A 6,730-nucleotide genomic window follows, 5' to 3' on the forward strand; every position below is an offset into this window, starting at 1 on the left:
CGTGGGGTCGGCTACATGAATCCTTTTTCTCCATTGCGTCATATTTATTGTCATATTTTCATTTAGTTCTAATAAATTGAGATCATTTAGAATAAGTCCAAGTCTTCCTTGGTCTACCTCTGCCTTTCTTAACATAAGACTCTGCACTCCTAATTGAATCAGCAGTGACCAAACCATCTAAGATGACTTTCTCTAATTTTATCCGTCTTAGGAGCTACACCACCTTATCACGGATATATTCATTTCGTATTTTATCTCTAACTGTAAAGCCACTCATCCCCCTAATCATTCTCATATCGGCAACACTTAACTTAGTATTATGCTTGTCTTTTAAAGGCCAACAATCAGCGCCATAGAGCATCGCAGGTCTCACCATTCTCTTATAAATTTTCCTTTCAATATAAGCGGTATTTTCCTATCACTTCAACCATCCGACTTTCAATATAAGCGGTATTTTCCTATCACTTCAACCCGAAGCATTCCTCCACTTCAACCACGAAGCGTTCCTCCACTTCAACCATCCGACTTGAATTCTACTATTAACATCCTCATCTATATCGCTATCACTTTGAATAATAGACTGTCAACAAACCCGAGATATCTAAATCGTTAACACCTTTTAACAACAAACTCGAGATATCTAAATCGTTACACTTCTGTCACTAGAACTACTACTACCAAAATGATAATCCATATATTCAGGTTTAGTTCTACTCAAATGAAAGTTTTTAGACTTCAATGCAAACCTCCATAATTTGAGTTTTCTTGGGTTTTTTCTCTCGTTTTATCCTCGAAAAAGATATCATCAACAAAAAACATACACCAAGGTACATCCTCTTGTAAATGTCCAGTAAGACCATCCATAACTAGAGCAAAAAGATATGGAGCCCATCCATAACTAGAGCAAAAAGATATGGGCTTAAAGCCGAGCACTGATGTAATCCAACGGAAATAAGAAAATATTTGATCAATCCTCCTTAAGTTCGAACACAAGTAACAACTCTAGACTACATATCTTTAATGACTTGAATATAATCAACACCTTTCTTCTCAAGAACTCTCCAAAGGATATCTCTTGGAACCTTATCGCAGGCTCTTTATAAATCAATAAAAATCAAATGTAGATCATCCTTATCATCTCTGAACTTCTCCATCAAACCTCTCAATAAATGTATAGCTTCCATAGTAGACCTGCCCGACATAAATCCGATTTGATTATGAGAAATTTTTGTAATACGTTTTAACCTATGTTCAATTACCCTCTCCCATAATTTTAGAGTACGACACATCAACTTAATTCCTCTATCATTGCACAGTCTAATGCATCCCTTATTCTTAAAAATGGGGACCAAAATACTCTTCCTCCACTCTTCAGACATATTTTTTGTTTTAAAATAATATTAAAGAGTTTAGAAAGCCAAGAACTCCTAAATCTCCTAAATTAAATATTGTCACACATTAATTGAGATATCATGAGGTCCTACAGACTTTCCACCCTTGGTTTTCTTTAAAGCCTTTTCAACTTTTTTTTTACTAATGCGACGGTAAAAATTAAACATTTTATTATTATTAATCATATTTCAGAAACTTCATTAAAAAGTTTATCAAAATAACTCACCCACCTATATTTAATATCTTTTTCTAAGAAAAACACTTTTTGATTATCATATTTAATACAATTTACTCAAGTTAAATTTTTACTTTTCTTATCTCTTTGTTTGGCTAGTTTATACATATATTTTTCACCATTCTTAGTATCTAATATATTATAAAAACCACTAAAAACAAAATTTTTAGCGGCACAAATTGTTCTTTTTAGACTCCCTGCGGTTTGTTCGTTATTTTTTCCAATTCTCTAAGCATTTACATTTTAACCAATTTTTATAGCATAACTTCTTATATTTTATCTTCTCTTGTACATTATTATTCCATAACCAACTATTTTTATTCATAAAAGCTTTTACTTTTGATTCTCTAAGTACATCTTTTGCTACATGTTTAATAGTATATGTTACTTTATGCAACATAACATTTGCTTCTTCATAAACATCCCAAATTTTGAAATCTTAAATTTTACTCATAAAAATAATTGTCTTTTAGGTTTCCCTCATCTAATTCTATGATGATGAGTCCTAGTATTTTTTATTTTTACAACTCTTCATCTTAAAATATAGAACTACTAATCGTTGTTGGGTACTTAACTCCTCACTTGGAATGACCTTACAATCTTTACAATCTCCATGATCTCTTCTTCTCATAAGGAAATAATCAATTTGTGTTTTATTAGATCCATTCTTATAAGTAATAAGATGCTCATCTCTTTCTTGAATAAAGTATTAGTAATAATAAAATCACACGCTAAAGCAAAATCTAAAATGGTTCTACTTCTTCATCAGTCACCCCATAACCGTAGACAGCATGAATATTTCTGAAATCTTCTACCACAATACCGGTAAAAAATTTTCTCCAATAAAAAATTTTTTATTCAAGTGGTATCATTGTATTAAGTTTTCTAAGTCTTTCCACAATTTAGCTTTAGAACATACATCTAAATCTATTTGAGGAGCATAAACACTTATAATATTAAAAATCTTTGTATCAATGATAATCTTCAGGGCTATAATTCTGGCTATAATTCTTTAAGGGCTATAATTCTATCTTCAACTCTAGTAATTTTTACAACATTATCTTTCAAACTCTTATTTATAATAACACCTACACCATTTCTAGTGGTAGATTATTTTTAATCAGTTTATCAACATATTCTTCAACAAGCTGCAGCTGCCCCAAACAGACGTTTAATGTGCATTGAATTGGGATGATAATTATGTTTTTTCTCCAACTCATTTAGTTTCTTGAATTATCTTGATATTTATCTCTTTCAAACTCTTATTTATAATAACACCTACACCATTTCTAGTGCGACTCTTATCAGAATACCAAAGTTTAAAACCTAATTGATCAATCTCTTTAGACTTTTCTCCAACTCATTTAGTTTCTTGAATACGTAAGATATGAATTTTTCTATGGATCATAATATTAACTAATTTCATTAATTTACCATTGAGAATACTTATATTCCAAGATACTATCATAATATTAGTTTTATTAGTTTCATGGATTAACTTCGTTACCCGCATCCGTACGTAATGTGGGAACCCTTGTTTATTTGATACTACACCCAGACGTCGGTGTAGCGGCCATTGCGCACATTTCATTATATTCAGGCCATACAACGCACCGCTTCTAGGGGACGCTCTAGCACTTACACAATGACCAAAATGATTCTTGTCATGATTTTTTTTTATAAGTTTTACGCTAGCTGTCGACTACCTAACGCAACCCTCTACTTTTCATATTCGGGCTTCTGATTGACAATTACAATGCGTCCCTTAGAATTCAATATGACTATACTTCTAATTTAAAATAAATTATTAACAATAATGAAATCATAGGTTAAAACAAAATTCAATATGACTCTTTTTTTTTCATTAGGCACTCAGACCGCCTCCGTGCTTGACTCAATGCTTCTGAAGTCCGACTTAGGCAATCCAGGGCAAGCTGGTGTAGGGAGGGATGATAGAGGTGCTTGGATTACATTCTGATGGAAAGGATTGGAATGAAACTACTATAAGCACTAGAAATACTTCTAAAATTTTCTACAACTCTATCAACATATCCATCTAATTCTTTTTCAATGAAATTTTTTATTTTCATATGATATTTTTGTATTAATTCTTCTAGGTCATTCAATATTTTTATTTTCAACATATATCCACACATATTTAGGGAACATAAATACTTATAACATTAAGAATCATAGTATCAACAATAATCTTTAGTTTTATAATATCTCTAATTCTATTAGTTTTTATAACATTATCTTCCAAATTTTTATCTATAATTACACGCACCATTTCTAGCATGACTCTTGCCTAAATATTGAAATTAAAGACATAAGCTATAAATCTATTTAGCATTTTCTCAAACCAATTTAGTTTCTTGAATGCATAAAGTATTTATTTTCCTATGTATCTGATACGATCCGACCTCAAAATCGACACGCTTTTTCAGAAAGATTAGGACAAACACAATATTTCTTCAATAATTCAGGCAGCTCAACAAGAGAACAAAGATGAGCATCTACGATTCGAGAGACATACAATCTCTCCCAATTCTTACAATTCGAGAGGTTGGTAATCTCTTCTAAAACCTAAACCTAAGACTCACAACTCAATCTCAAGCATAAAAACCTAACCCTAAACATAATTAGCTTATTTATACTCGATAATAATAAGGGTCAATTACACACAAACAACTCGAAACTTGCTATTTACAAATCAACCGCCCTCTTTCATCTTTTTTTTTTCAAAATCTCACTTAAATATCAAAATTCATGGTAAAGCCCTAATCCATATTTTTCATTTTTATGAAATTCTCAATAGTTTTGATTTTGACACACGTAAATACATCGGTTCGATTTTTCAAAAAAATCACTTCAGTGCTTAATTTATAAATATCAATGTTTCAGGTGATCTATATGTAATTATCCCTAATAATAATAATAATAATAATAATAATAATAACCTAAATGAACCTTAGGCATACAAAAGACAAACTTGTCTAGGCATAATATAACAATACCACCCCCTACTCCCCTCTCAAAAGACACCTTGTTCTTAATGTGGGGAAAAAGTAGACTCCTGCTTGATCAAGTCCAGCAACTTCCGTCTTACGTCGTTATCTGATAATCTTTTCCATTTAATCAGGGATTCATAGTGACTAACAGGAGTTTGAAATGTAGACTTATGCACATTCTTTGGATGAATTTGAATCAATTGGTGACTTGATTTTCATTAAATTTTAGAGAATATCACAGCCACAAACAACTCATCCCGTGGCTTACCGATCATCAGAATCTATCAACTCAATCTCACGTGTCTCTTCCATCTCTCTCCACTTCGGTTCTTGCTTGAAACTATAGCTCTCGATCCGCCTAAAGTTGTGACGCTCCCCTTTTGTCATGTGAATATTTTTTGTTGCTGCTGCTGGAATCCGTTACTGACTTCGTCTCTCGACCCCATGGCAGACGAAGCCAATTTGGTGTGAAAATCCATTATCTTCATCATTCCTTGCATTTCCTTTATGCTCTCAAATTGATCCTCTATTCGGTTCCCTATGGAAGAAAATATATACTCTATGGCGGCAAACCTTTCTTCCCTCCTAAATTTGATTTGACATATCTCTTCCTCAAATTTCTTTTCTAAATCATCTATTTTCTTAGCTAACATTATTCTTAGAAAATTTTTTGATCACAAAAAATGCAAGCACCTGCACTCAATTACAAGAATCGCGATGTTACCGCACGTGACGCGCCGCAATCCTATTGGTCGACTCGTAGCAAGATCAAGCTGCAACTCAATGTAAGCCGCAACCTTGTCGGCTCCCCATTAAGCTCTACTCCCACGGATCGAGTCGCGGTTAAGGCTTGTGGGTCTCTGTTTGTTGTGATCCCCAACGCTTCCCATTCGCGGGGTCTTGGAGCACTGTACAATGCGATCCTGTCGAAGATTCCTAGTAACCTCTTTCAAAAGATGGGAGCTTCATTCTCTGTTCACCACGATCGTGCGGCTTCTCAGCGGCTCTAATTGCGAATGTATTGTGATATACCACCACACCTCCGCTGCGATCCAATATTCATGATCACTTCGAGTCGTCTCTTTCACAGCAAGCTCCGTCCCTCTGCGATCCCTTCGTTTCCTTGCTAGCAACCCCTAAGCGCGACTGTATCACAGGGTTCCGTCACGAAGGAGTTTTGGATCTCAGTAAGCCTCGATCCTTTGCATTGAAGCCTTCCCAGTGCGCTTCGACCCTGTGGTGGTCTCCTTGCTAGCGATTGTATCGCGCGGTTCGATCTAAGGGATCTTGTCAACGCTTCTCTGCTATTTCTCACGCCTGCAACGACTTTTTCACACGCCTGCAACGATTCAATGGTGACCCCCAAAATCGTGCTCTGATACCAATTTGATACGATCCAACGTCAAAATTGTTCACTTTTCCAAAAAAATTAGGGCAAACACAATATTTCTTCAATAATTCAATCAATTCAACAAGAATACAAATATGAGCACCTAAGATTTGAGAGATAGGTGATCTCTCTCAATTACTGCAATTCGAGAGGTGGGAAATTTCTCTCAAAACCTAAATCTAACTCACAACTAAATCTCATGAATAAAACCTAACCCTAAGCATATTATGCCTATTTATACCCAATAATAATAATAATAATAAAATACTAAATTGCCCTTAGGCTTACAAGAGACAAACTTGCCCTTAGACTAGGCATAGGCATAATCTACTAATTTCATTAATTTACATTTGCGAGTATCTATATTCTAAGTTCTTATCCTAATACTAATTTTATAAACTAATTTTTTTGCCCTCATTAATTCATAATGTAGGAACCCTTTTTTATTTAATACTATACTTATGCGTTAGTCCAACGGTTCTCACACTTTTCACTGCGTTTTGATCATACAACACGTTGCTTTCAGGAGACACCATAGTATTTATAAAATTATTTAAAAAATTAATGTTATAATTTTTTGATAAAAAAATTTATGCTAGATGTCCACTTTCTAACGATTGTTGTTGTTGTATAAAGGTTTGTTGTTGTTGTTGTTGTTGTTGTTGTTATTGGCTTCAGCTATCTAACACAACTCCCCCTTTT

General features: G+C 33.7%; 1 protein-coding gene across 1 annotated transcript in view; it reads left to right on the top strand.

The window, feature by feature from the left end:
- LOC110030449 (EVI5-like protein) overlaps positions 1-6,730 on the top strand; it is a 48,514-nt gene that overhangs the window by 40,780 nt on the left and 1,004 nt on the right. The window lies entirely within an intron of this gene.

This window comes from Phalaenopsis equestris, unplaced genomic scaffold (assembly GCF_001263595.1).
Source record: "Phalaenopsis equestris unplaced genomic scaffold, ASM126359v1 Scaffold000719, whole genome shotgun sequence".
In the NCBI taxonomy this organism is placed as follows: Eukaryota; Viridiplantae; Streptophyta; class Magnoliopsida; order Asparagales; family Orchidaceae; genus Phalaenopsis; species Phalaenopsis equestris.